The 14365-nt window shown below is 39.8% G+C and overlaps 1 protein-coding gene across 2 annotated transcripts in view; it reads right to left on the bottom strand.

Annotated features, from left to right (window-relative positions):
* Positions 1-13156, bottom strand: part of tanc2a (tetratricopeptide repeat, ankyrin repeat and coiled-coil containing 2a) — a 55307-nt gene extending 42151 nt beyond the window's left edge. For both annotated transcript variants that reach the window (XM_085158250.1, XM_085158251.1), the window contains exon 1: positions 12814-13156. The gene's annotated coding sequence lies outside the window, so the exon portion shown is untranslated. The remainder of the gene's footprint in view (positions 1-12813) is intronic.
* Positions 13157-14365: the final 1209 nt, after the last annotated feature.

The raw sequence follows: 14365 nt of genomic DNA, 5'->3' as shown, positions 1-14365 counted from the left end.
TGTTTAATTTCATTCTTGAAGAAAAGCATAGTGCTGAAATTAATTTAGCATAACATTCATTCCCAGTGCAACCTCTCTTGGCAGCAGATATTTCAAAACCTGAGCAAATAAACCCCGTGGCTATCTGCGAGGGGAGTTTAGGAATAAGCCTAATCCATGTCTGAGAAAGAATCCCACAAAGAGCTTCTAGCTGCAGCAGCTAGAGGACTACTGGCTCTTTAGATATGATGCACACACAGCGGTGACTAGCTCAGCCTTGCATGGGTGTGTAATGTGTGTCAGTGTGCTAATCCTTGAAGGGAAGTAAGCTGGAGTGACGGGTCTAAAAAATAAAAACCCAGACACCCCCTCCAATCCACAACACGCGCATGACTGAACTGCAGCACATATATTAATATGACAGTGCATGTGTCTGGGAAATGAGAGATGTTGGCCTTCTTATGTAAATGCACTGAAGACAAATTAGACAATGGAAAATAGACCAAGAGTCCTTTGTGTCTGCGTGAGATGGAAAAATGAGAAGGCAAGCAATAACAAACATAAAAATGTTCATGTACACAAATGAAACAAAAGGAGAAGACAGGGGTTTGATGAGAAAAATGTTTTTGTATTTACCACATAAGAAAAGTCACCAGGATTGTAGTAAAAGCATTTTAGATCCGTTTTTTTAAGCTTGGTCTCACTTTTGTTTGTCAAATTGCCAAAAATGAGAGAAAAATACACAAACTTCTGTTAAGTGAGTTAACATAAACTTTGTTACTTACACACATGGTTTGTTACACAAGGAGGCTGTGGAGCCTGTGTTTTGTACTTCTATCAAACTGAAACAACGGTAAACCAGTGCACTGATTCAGAGACAATCATAAAGCAACAGTAACTATCATTTTGGCCACCTGGGTAAACAGAATGAGCTGTAAAAATGCTTTTATAGCCAACGTGCCAGCCTAGCGCTTTGTCAGGCAAATGTTAACTATTATGCATTAGGTCTAGCTCATCTAAGTCCCTGTAAGCAGATAATTCAATAATTGAATAAGTGACAGAATCAACACCAGCAAGCTACACTATCAGAGTTCTTGGAGCATGGGCCATGAAGGAGGAGCGGTGGCAGGGATCTTTCGCTGCAGCTTGTGAAAGCTAGAAGATGTAGACCCAGATGTGTTAGCTTTACTCTCAGACTCCCCCCAAGTCGGCTGCTGTTTCGGCCTCTCTTCAATCCCAGTCTCCACTCGCAGACATCCCACGGTGGAAGCAGAGCAGTAGGTAAAGCCAGTCGTAATTGTAAAAATGGGCTTTATGTAAACTCTCTCTTTTCTACACTTTTTCATTCAAATTATTCTTAAAGTTTAAATAAAAAATGTACATGAAAAGAGATATTTTTGACTTATAACTGATAACAGCAAGATAATTGTTAGTTTCATAAATAATTATGATCAATAAAACTGACCATAATGATCCTAATTATGATTTCTACTTTAATCAAGCAGCCTCAGAACAAAGAACCAGTCACAGTTCCTGTGGTGGATCCTCTTATCAAACAACTGAAGTGTGTCCCAGCTGCCAGATAAAGCTTCATATTTAAACTGCTGTAAACAGTTCCTTCTTCTTCTTTCGACTCTGTATGATGTCATAAAGAGAGAGTATCTCAGCTCTTTTGCCAAGGGACAGCCAATCAGCAGAAAGTTCTCTTAAACAGTGAGAAGCTGAAATATCTTGTTTCAGACAGTGAATGAACTGAGAAGCTCCATCAAGGCCCGATATGAACTAAAGAAGGATTATTTTAAACTATAAATTATGCAAAGCTACTCTAGTAAAGTACAAGAATAGAAATTATGGGGTTGAATGTGATAAACTGCCCCATTTCAGCCTGACATTCACCAGTTGTGTTCTTTAGCTGCCATTTTCTCCCCCAAAAGTTAGCCACTAACATTTTGTGGTTGCTGAGTAAGTTTCGACAGATTTTTTTTCTGTGAAAAACATCCAGTGGTGGTGCTTGAGAAGCAACACTTATGTGAGTGGAAGCTTAAGCTAACCATTAATATAAAAAAATTTAATGTAACAACACAGGAATTCACAATTTAATGTATTTTGAAGACAGATCATTCATTATGTCAGGATGTTGTTCAAGAAACTCGCTGCAGTGTCCAGCAACCTTTGAAATTTTGTGTTGAAGGAGAGACTGAACAACAAAACAATGTTGCTGCTGTCCAAATGTGTACAATCTGCACTCTACATCACCACAAACACACCAGAAAACATGCAGAACTGAGGAGACATGTGGGAAATGAGGAATCTGATGTGAGTCACTCTGATCAGACGGAGGCCAGTAAACGTGACTCAGTGCTGACGTGGTGAGAAGCTCATTCATGTGAGTGCCAAGACCACAGATAAGTGTGCTGTTTGCATGTCTCTCTCTCTCTTTCACACAAACACACCATCTGTCCTCCTCCATCTGACTTCCTCGAACTTTTAGTGAGTGTGTCACAAAAACAGAGTTCTCTCCAGATTTAACTGTAGCACAAAATATACATAATAGTGAAGCCGGCTGAGCTGCAGAAACTCAGCTCATGTATGCACTCACCAAACACTTTAGTAGGTACACTCTGCTAGTACGCTTTTGCCTTTAAAACTCCCTGAACTCTTCATGGTGTAGATTCAACGAGGTATTGGAAACATTCCTCAGAGATTTTGATTCATGTTGACATGTCACGCAGATGCTGCAGATTTGTCAGCATGCACGCCTATGATGCCAATCTCCCACCACCACAACATACCAAAGGTGCTCTATTGGATGAAGACCTGGTGACTGTGGAGTGAACTCACTGTAAAGTTCAAGAAACCAGTTTGGAATGATTTCAGATTTTGTGACATGGCGCATGGGAATGAAAAATACTCAGGCAGGCTGCTGCGATTAAATACCGCTCAAATACTAACGGGCCCAAATGTGCCACTAAAACATCATCCACATCAGCTCAACGCAATCTGCCAATTCTTATTAAACCTCTAACATTAACATCACATTGTTGTCAGTCACTGTTTTCTCTGTAAACCCTAGAAATGGAGTGTAGGGAAATCCCAGTCGATCAGAACTTTCGGATGGGCAGGTCAGCTGCTCAGCCCAACTGACACCAAAAACCATGCCACGTTCACAATCACGTCAATCATCTTTCTTTCACATTCAAAATGGTTACGTGCCTAAATGCAGTTGCTTTCTGCCATGTGATTGGCTGATTAGATAGTTGCATTCACGAACAGATGAAATGTGTACCTGAAAAAGCTGGTGCTATGCATACTGCTGTAGAGCACAGCTACCTGTTGATGCCAAACAAACACCCTAAAACCCTGAAGTGTTACATATTATTATCCCACCCATCTATCATCCATGTAATGGTGCGTTCACACCAGTGTAAAGCAAAATGTTGCCCTCCGTTACTTGTTGTCAGTTAACAAACTCACATACATTCATGTCTAACAGCTTACAGAACGAAGACTATAACTGATAGTTGGAATCAAGTAATATGAACATATTTTAATTACTATTAAGTAGTGTCGCTTGTTTTTGGTTTTACTTTATTTTGCGCTATCAATTATTTAAGTTTAACATTGACTAGTTATGTTCTTTATCATGCTACCACATTTATGCATGGAAATATGTTAGCTAGCATATTTCCATATGAGCTATATACCATCATGCTACCAGATGTAAGGACAGAAATACCTTGGTGCCGTTATACTAGCACACTTTGGTACAAAAATCTTTGCTACTGTCAAGCAAGCACATTTAGGGCCAGAAATACACTGACACAAAGCACATGAACAGACAGCACAGATAAAAGACTCAATTACTGCCCGATACACTTTTTAAGTATAACCAGGGTGACCTTATTGATGACATTTACAAACACTAAATAAAGCGTGTGCCTTTAGCTACATGTGGCTGATGGTCTGGATTTACTTTAGATAACTGCACATTTTCTGTCTAACCACATTTGTGCTCAGAGAGAGCTACAGTGGTACTATGGATGAATACAGTAAAGTAGTAAATCAAGAATTCAATTTATGGCTGCTTTAAACAAAACAAGAACAACTAATTACTCAGCTAAAATGCCTTTATTTGAAATGTAGTGAATAGGTCTTTATTTAAACTGTACTTGTATTGTAGATAGCCCTTTATTTCTGTTTGTCTCTACATTGTAAGTTGAATCTGTCATATTTTATCATAAAGACTCTTGACTCTTTGCACATATAGTACAAAGACTTCCTTCATTGCCAAATTTGTTTTGTTAAATTTACTTTACAGCGTTATGCTGTTGACATGGTGGAGAGCAGTTTTTTTTCTTTTATAGAGACTAGAGAGACCGCTAGAGAGATTGTTTCTCTGTATGACCTTTCCTGTTGTCATAAACCAGAGAGCCACTACTGAGGATCATTGCTGACCCACTGTACTCTTGGTGTCGCAGCTTTGCTAATCTAAAAGGAAGGTAACTAAAACACAGTGATTCTGCATCATAGTTTCCTAAAGTCTCAGTCTGTGTCATGCCAGATTTTCAAAGTAAAACTGGGTCAAAGGCATTTTCAAAGTCTTATGGATCCAGTGTGGCTCCTGGTTTAAACAACAGAGTCATTATTTACCCTGCAGTTCTCAGGCAGGGTTGACATAGCATGCAAATTTAATTCAAATCGCCCCACCTCTGCTCTACTTGTTCCAAGACAAACTTTGTGCATGTTTTTCCAGCAGCTCTGTGGGGAGTCTAAAATAACCCAAGGTGTACTGGGAGATGTAGTCCTACTCGCCTCCCTGTTAGGTTAACTTGGGTGTTGCACCGACAGCCCCCCAACACCACAGAGAGATTTCCCTTTTTATCAACCACCCAAAGAGTGTCTGATTATATAAGCAGAGGAAATCACCAGTGATATTCACACGACACACTCAAACACAACTTCAAACACACTGAACCTAGAGCACACAGGTTTGTTTGACTAGCTTTAGTTGTGTATCTATAGGTGTGTCTGTTATTAGCAATAGCTGAGTGCAGATGGTCTTGCATTAGACTGAATCCACTTGTACATGCACACACACATGCACTGTGCCAGACTCTTATCTCTCTTCCCCAGAGAGGCCAATCCTGACTTCCTGCAATCACTCAGGACTCACTTGGCTTGCCCACATACAGTACAGGAAGGGAATGAGAGTGTGTGTGTGCGTGTGTGGCCCCCAAAACAGCTTCCTGCAGATAAACAAACAAAGGCCTAAGTGATATGCTCACCTTTTACCCTTTCCTCATGGTGTAAACACTTCATCACTTTTCCACTCTTTGAAGTAATTTAAAGCTTCACAAGACAACTTCACACCCCTGCCCTCCCCTAGTGGGGTGAAAAGTGATTTAGAAAAAAACAAGAGGTCTCATGTACAGACACAACCTATAACTGTTCTGTAAGAAATAACTAAAAATCGGCCAACCATTGTGACCAAACAAACCTGCTGTAATTAAGCTCCACTAAGCCAGACTGTCTAGCCCCAGCAGTCTTTCTGGGGACACTGGTCAGTCCAAGGGGGCAAAGTAAACAGACAGAGAAAGCAGCATGCTAATAATGCTATGAAATACTATTCATTTCATAAGAGCATTTAGTTTAGACTTTAATCAGCATTTTGCATAAAAATGCTGATTCAGTGATAAAGTGATAAAGTCACATACTGTACTAACTGAGTCTTGTTTACTTCTTAAGTTACCAGGATAATGTTTGCTCTTGCTAATGGCTGTTGCTCTGCTCTCCAAACATTCAAAGATTCATCTTGTGTGATTTTTGTAAAAGTACACAAAATATTTATTTTCTGCTAGCATTAGTCATTTCTCTCTTGATGCATACTCAATGATATGAGCATGATAGTAAGTAAATCCCCCAGAAAACTGATTGTGTTCAGATGAACAGAATCTATTTTGGGGGCATTAGTTCTGTCTTTCACTAGAATAGATAGTATTTGAAGTGTATGTACAGTAGTGGTAGCAGAGGCTTTCTTAAATAAATTAGGTGAGCCTACTTTGTGACACTAAAATAGAGCAGTAACCATCAGTTTCTTCAGGGAGTATCTGATGTCATGGATGAAGTCTAACTCCCCCATCTTGGATTGCAGCTGGTACTGGTGGTCCTTGCACTGCTTTGAAGCTTCCTGGAGCTTGGCTGAGTACATCAACCAGTACTCCACTGCTACAGGCTCTGGTTAGTGGTCTTCAAGCTTACAGTGAATCTTCAGAGCACCACTTCTGCTACAGCTGCTACGGAAACAGGAGGAAGTTAGCAGCCACTTAACTTTCAAAAATATGAGTGAGGGGATTTTCCATGACCAATGGGTATGAAAGTTCGGCCCTATAGACTCCAATGTTATAATGTTCCACTTTACAGCATTGTGGCTGATACAAGAAACGTTTTTGCTAATCTTTGGATTAGCAAAACATTTCTTGAGTGTCTGTCTCTACTCTTTAGAGTCGCTGAACTGAACTGAGAATTTTTAATTCCTTACCCGATTAATATTCTACCCTGCTGTCTGGTACATGCCATCTAAGAAAGTTTTATTATGCTATTCAATATTTTATTAGTCTGTTACTTAGCTGATATGTACATCTGTCTATTATACCTATACAGTTTATAGATACAGCTTGCTAGCCAAGCTAGTTTTTTTTTTTAAGTGGTCTTAAGTAAAGGTTTTGCAGGCTTTCTGAAAGTCTGTCAAAGTTTTTCTTTAGACACTGACTGGTGGTTCATTTTCAGCTTTTGTCATTTTCAGTACAGTCCTTTTTCCTGAACATTTTCAGAGGAATGATTTAACTGACCAATAAATCACTGAAGCACATAAAGGGCACCTAACTCAAGGGACAAACTAGTGTTGTGTTTACAGGTAACTTAGCAAAGAATCAGTTTTAAAAGGTTTCGATCCTGTGTCTGTATCCTGCATCTTTGTTTCAGCAACAGAGCTTTATTATGTTGTTTTAAATGTACTTTTGTTGTTCTGGTCTGTGTGCAACTCCACACATGATGTTTCTGTTTCTGCTCCTGTTTCTATTTTTATTGCACTGAGCATATAAATGGCACAAAAATTAACCATGGGAATAATAAAGTTCTTGTGTGTGTGTATATAATTTGCTCCCATTTGTGGAACAAACAACAACAACAACAATAACACAGTTTGACAGGTATACAATTGTATTTTTTCACCAATAAAGTGATTCCCAAAGGTCTTTAAGAAGAAAATCTGTCATATCTTAGCATGCTTTACAGTGCATCCTTAAATTTTTTTAGGTAAACTGGACAAAAGATCAAACACTATCTACAAGAGATAAACAATATCTGAAAGTCAAGTCCTTAAGAAATAAGAAACTATCCAGCAATGATCTGACGAAGGACCTAAGAGATGCATCTGCTCTAGGGCTGCCACAAACGATTATTTTGATAGTCGACTAGTCACTGATGATTTTTGCGATTAGTCGACTAATCAGATCATCATCCATTGGATGTAAAACTTGCTCTTATATAACTATCATTAGCTTACAGCTTTAAGTGTTTAAGGTATGTGCTAACTAAAAATAAAGACAAGATGATAGTTTATTAAATTTTAATTAAATTTGCAGATTGTTTCGGTGAAGTTTAATAAACTCCTTGCTATCTAAAATATAACAGGACACCGGAGTATATTCTCGAGCATCTCACACGTCTGCTTGACGTTTATTCAGCTGTGTAAAAACTATAACTTTAATCTCAGCCAAACCGATTTACTCAGGAACAAATAAAATACTAAAAAAAAAAAAGCCAAACAATAACATTTTTAACTTATCTAAATTACTTATATATGTTTAACCTGAGTAGCGAAAGACGGCGGTGGGTTTGAAAACGATTAGCCGGGAGTCCGGTGTTCTCACGGCTCTAGTGAGCCTAGCCCCCAGCTAGCTATCGAGCTAGTGGGTAACAGACGTCTCCGAAAACGTCGGAGCGCTTTTGAAAATATGTGGTGTCTTGATAAACTGAGCAGATATTTGAGGTTTACACAGCTACATTCTCGCCTGAAAATATGTTAAACATTTATTTTGTGACCCAGAAAGAATAATAAGAGTAATATTAAAACTAACTAGCTGCCGCCATTGTTGGAAACTGAGCTGGGCCGCGCTATGAATTCTGGGACACAGCTTCTTCTTCTTCTTCGGGGTTTAACTGAAGCTGGCATCCTTGTACATGCAGTGCTGCCATCTTCTGTTTCAGTCCGTTATTACACTCTTAAATCCTACTACTTATTCCTGCGTCTTTTGTGATCTTACAAAGCTTCAAACGACGCGTTGACTATTAAATCAGTCGTCGACGATTTTGATAGTCGACGTAATCGTGACTAGTCGACTAATCGTGGCAGCCCTAATCTGCTCAATACTGTCTGCAGGAGTCTCAGCTAATGCAGTCAAAACACATCAGTCATGGCCTCCATACAGCCCAGACCTCAACATTATTGAAGCAGGGTGGGATCAACTTGGCATAGAACAGAACAAAAAGCAGCCAACATCCAACGAAGCAACGAAGAAATTGCATTACCAGCAGGGGGAGATAATATACGCCAAGCCACAAAGTCGGTAGTGAGCAAGTAGTGACTCCGTTACTGTACATGGAAGTTTTTCAACTTGTTTTGGTGGTAATAATAATAAACCTCTCCTAATCAGGTGATATTTAGTCCACTCCTTGACATAGTATAGCCATCACATTACTGCTGAATTTCATCTGACTAATAAATAACTGAACAACTGGAAACATCATTGCAAACACCACACAGAGGGCTGCATTTCATGTAAATGGACTGCATCATTGGAAGCATCCTGATAGGGTGCATCACTCTACTTTATGACAACTGGGCCGTTTTGGATGGCGAGCTGCTGAAGGACGGAAGAGAAAAATATTGGCATCCCTCGCTCCATGAGAGGTGCATTAGTCACGCCAATATGAAAAGCTCAAAAGATCATCAAGGACACAGGTCAGGTGGTCCACACTCACTCTGTGGAAAATGATGGTGGGGCATTAAATCACAAGATGCCCATTTCCAAGAGAGTTTCTTCCCACAGGGAGTCAGAGTGGTGGGGTATGCTCACATACAAGCACTTACACTCTGGATTCCCTTCTATCAGTCATCATAGCATTTTGTGAGAAATATATCACTGATTACACTGCGCTGAGCTCAAAAATAGAATTAATCAGGCAGATAGGTTTGGGAGAACGGGTTTTATTTGCTGGGTGAATTTAGAATTCATGTTGAACTTGTGAAGAATGTTTAAAAAAATCCTAATAAAATTACATTGCTAGGGCACTTCAGTTTGTATTCCTTTAATTGGCACTAGTGAGGCCACGCAAGTGATCTAATTAAACTAATGACTGACATGGTGGGGAGGGGGAGGCTTTTAATCAGAGCGCCGTTAAACCCAGACTACGAAGTACAGGGTTAGGCAGATTAATGCAGGATTATGCCCATCTGCACTCCCACTGTCTAGGAACAGAAGCCAGCAAAAGGCTGGGAGTGCGCAATACATGACAAACAACTCCATCACAGAGACGTGTAACTGCATCATGAAAAAATAAAGTTTGGTGAAAAATAGACCATCTTAGCTTCAGTTCTATCCATCACGCCTCAGCAGCTGTTGCCTACCGGCTTTAACATAGGGAGGAATCCAACAGAGTTTATTGGATAAAGATTAGAGTCCTGAATACTGACAAAAAAAGAGGAAGGTTACATTACTTTGCACAACTCTAGAGCTGAAATTATATTAGGGACGATTTAAGTTTTAGGTCATTCAAGCTAATGCTTGATTTCAGTCCATTACAGATATTTCTTGTGTGAAAAGAGGTTTTTATTTGATTTGTTTTACATATCAGGGCGTAAAAGGGAAGATTCTTGATGGCCTAAATTCTTTAAATATTTTAAGCAAATCAACTTATGCTCTGCTCAAGTATGGAAGTGGAATGGATTCACAAATTACTACCCTCATTCAGCAATTCTGACTTGCAACCTCATATTTGCTGAATGCTGAGGTCTGGACGGTACTTTGGATAAAAGGTTATAATATGAAATGTGACTTTTTATACTCTGCAGACTTCTGTATTCCCACACTCTGACAATAGATTCTATGAGTGACTTTTGAACACTTTTAGGGAGTACTGCATGAATCATCAGAGATATCATGAGAGAATCTATGAGAGAATTCTGATGGTGGTGAAATCAAATTTGACTGGTGCAGTTTTCCTTTTTTGTTACCACTGAAACGTTACGTTAACTTACCAGTAAGTCTCAGTAAGCTGTTGAAATTTTGTTGATATTTTCTTTGACTCCAGGAAAAAACGACACCATTATTCTCAATAAAGAACCAGTTTCTAAATACAAATAATTTTTTCCACATTTGGTCCATTTGTGAACAGCTTCCACTCATCTTCTTCATACTCACGATGTGCCCAAAAGTAATCATGGATTTCAAAGAATGGAATAAGATCTTTCTCATGACGCCACAAAATTTGCTTCCAGACGCCAGGACGTGTTTCCCCACAGAGCCTAGACCCAAGAAACTGGATCCAAATCTTGTGCTACGCCATTTAACTCCCGCTGACTTCACATTGAAGTCTCAGCTGGGGGCACAGCCATAACAGGGGGGACATGAGCTACTTGAAGATGAATCCTCAAAGTCCTCATCACTAGAATGTTGCACATCTGGAGACAAAACATGATCCTATCAACTGTGCCAGTAAAAATGGGAGGTGGCATTTCATCTGAATGTGGTACAGGTCTCTTTGCTGATGGGAGGTTAGATTAACCTTCCATAACCTACCTTATGTGGTCTGATAGATGATTTAGTTTGAGAACTGTATCCAGAAACATTGACTAAACAAAAGTCACCAAAGTGACTCTGTGGCTCCTTCCATACTACTGGAATACCAAAAGCCAAGCTGTTTCTTGGATTGGGCTTGTGGGCGTCCTGGTTTTCTGTAGCTCAAGAAGTAGAGCAGGTCATCTACTAAGGTTGGTGGTTTGATCCCTGGCTGCTCTGGATGCCTCTGGATGCGTTTGTGTGAGTGTTAAGTAGAAAAGCACTTAGGCATAGAGAAAGGTACTTATATGAATGAGGCATGTTGTAAAAAGTGCTATATAAGCACCAGCTCATTTTATCATTCTCTTTTCCTTAGTGCATTTTTGCAGCTTTTCAACAAACGATCCTATCAAACTGAAAAGGATACCCATTTTCATACCAAAAGAAGCAAAATATTTTTTTTTTCACAAAGCGCTTATGTTTTGTTGTTATTTGGATGAGGTTGTGCAGATATGATCCAATATGATGCAGGCTGGTGTATTCAGTGATGCCCCAGATCCTTCCAGAAGGCCACTGGCATCAGCACCATCAATTGGCCATGTATTACACCGCTAATAGTTAGCTATAACTGCCACTAATACAAGACACATTATAAGACGTGTCTTCGAAAGACTCCTGAATTTACATTTATGGGAGAATTTCGTAAGAACAAAGACGGTGGGACCTTCCAGAGAAGAAAAAGGATTTCTTAAGAATGGTGATTTGACTGGTGTTGGATAATACTGTTACTGCTTTATTCTAGTGACCACTGAAATGCAAGTTAGTGTACAAAATGCCTCAGATTAACTGCTCATATATGATGTGTTACCAAGATGGCTTCCAAGTGCTGAGATATGCTTCTAGAAGAATGTCGATATTGGTACACTGCCATCAATAAATGTCAACTCATATAAGTGTCAGTAAGGTATAAATTGAAACTAAGACAAATATCTGGATGGTGCATTCTCCACACCCCTAGTAATTAGGTGTAATTTGTACCTATACTAATTAATTTCAACCTGTAACGTGTTAGCTAAATAACAACACACACAGACAAACAGATCTGATTTAGCCATTCCAGCCAACAGAGACATCACAATAATGTAGCATGTACATAGTGTGGGAGATAATCCACTCATTTCCAAACAAAGGATTTGTGTTTCCTTCGAACACAACTGTAAACCACCAGCTGGCTCCATCACACATCCGGCCCAGCAGTGGAGGCAGGGGAAACTAAAATGTGACCAAAATGTGTGAGAAAAACAAGACCACACCAGGGCGGGAAAAGTAAAACCCGTGTCACACATGTACATGCACACAGTTCCTGGTGAGGGTCATCTTTTCCAGTCTGTCACGATGCTCCCTTCACTGTCTCTGCTGTTATTTTCTCCTTTTTATCTTCAACTGCTTTTTTATCTCAGTACAGCCACAGTCTCCCGCTGTTATCTTTGCTTTGTATTTTACACGTGATGTTTAAATGTGTGTCAGCTACACCTTACATTAACAGCAATGATTCTAATATCATTCAGAGAATATGAGAATGTGCTCATGTGGTCTTCAAGCATAATTTTATAGTGATGTTTTTTGCTGTCAACACAATATTTCTGCAGTGACTAAGAGCTGCTGTGCTGAGTTCAGCATTAATATAGGATCACATTTTTTTACAAGCACCTACATTACAATATTTATTAATTAAAAACACAAACACGGGGTAACAATAATACTAAACATGGACCTTTTAAGATTAATGGGCCTGTAATACGTTATATATACATAGATATATAAAGATATATATATATATATATGACACACGATATTATGGCTGTACGTCCACACACACACACACACACACGCACACACACACACAAACACGTACCACCTTACTATAATATTTAGCTCCTTCCTTCGCTCACATACACGTATAAACACAGAGAAACACAGGAAAGACAAGGCCTACCTTAAGTGTTGTTTTTCCTCAATTCAGCGGCGATGAGAAAAACAACCGTCTGACCGGTGGATAATAGGTCGGTCACGGTCGGGTTAATATCCAGCCCTCGGTGTATCCTCCTCCGTAAAACCCCGGTACAAACCAGCGGACCCGTTGTTGTGCGCGAGGCGGATTCCCACACTTCCCAAATTCCCCGTTCATTACCGGATATTAATATCTTCTTATCAGTAGATGGACTGGTTATATTACGCTCATTATTCTCCTTCCACCGGTGAGCACGAGCTGACGTCTAAAGAGCTCCGGTGGCACGAGTCTCCTCCGGTCGACGGGAGGTGCTGCATTATTCATAAGAGGGGCGTGGCCAATACGCGGAGTGTGTGTGCGCGCGTGTTTGGGTGCGCGCGCGTGCTACAAACAACAGAATGCTTGGGCTGGGTTCAGTTAAACCAGCGTAGTCGCCATGAAGCGCTCGCGAGGACGACATCTAGCGGCCAAAAGGTAATTTGCAGAAATAAATCTAATCAAAAGGCACATTTATTTTGTTGGAGAAAGTCAATGAGCAACACGGTTACGTTATATGATAGAGTAACAAATGCGTGTTAATCCGCATGTGAAAATAGACCACTGTTGTGTTAGTGTGCTTTTATCCGTTTTTTGTCTCTGTAACGTCGTTGTTTTTTGTTTGTTTGTTTGTTTGTTTGTTTGTTTGTTTCCTAGCTGACCTGTTCACCTGTTATATCAAGGCTTTAAATTTGCACGATTTGGGCACGTTGAGTGACATGTGAATCTAAACGATGAATCCTGAATGTCTTGCGGAACAAAATGATCTCATCTCATCAATCATCAGATCAAATTACATGCTTCCACTCATCAGGTGTTCCTTGGCACATGCAGCAAAGAGGAAATATTAGTCCTTCTTTCCCGGGGTGTTTCTCATGAAAGCCACTGATATCTTTTGCACCTTCACAGGATGTTACAGTGATGCATTAACAACCTCTTTTTTCTCCTCTTGAGTAGTCTTTTCCAAAATATTGCTCATGGTTATTTCCTGCAGACTGCCTTTGCTCAACAACTAATGAGCTTAGATGCATGAAGAGCTAACCAAACAATTTTCGAGCTACTTGTTAAGTGAAATATTGCTAGCATTTTACAAAACTGTCAGTGAACAGCGGCTACTCTGTGTGATGCTTCCACAGACTGAATATAAAAATGTAGAGCCACAAAGACATCAGTGAATACTCCCGGTCATGTAGTCTTTCAGAGTGTCAACTTGTCTGAGAAACCAAGGGACATTGGCTCTGATAGGCTAGCAATGACATGGTAAAACATACCCTACTTTCAAACTAGCAGTTTAGACCATCAAGTCGTCAGGAAGGTGCTTACTGAGGTCACAAAAAAACGGAGATAACAACAATTGTTCTTTCAGTGATGACTGATTTTCAATGTAGCAATTCCATGGAGACCATGGATGGATCAATTATAAGGCATAATAAGAATAAAGACATCTTTCTAACATTCACACTGCACCGCATCCATCAGAGAACAACTTGAGGATATCTGG

This window comes from Neolamprologus multifasciatus, chromosome 4 (genome assembly GCF_963576455.1).
Source record: "Neolamprologus multifasciatus chromosome 4, fNeoMul1.2, whole genome shotgun sequence".
Lineage (NCBI taxonomy): Eukaryota > Metazoa > Chordata > Actinopteri > Cichliformes > Cichlidae > Neolamprologus > Neolamprologus multifasciatus.
The sequence above is the reverse complement of the archived record's forward strand: the minus strand, read 5'-3'. Positions and strand labels throughout refer to the sequence as shown.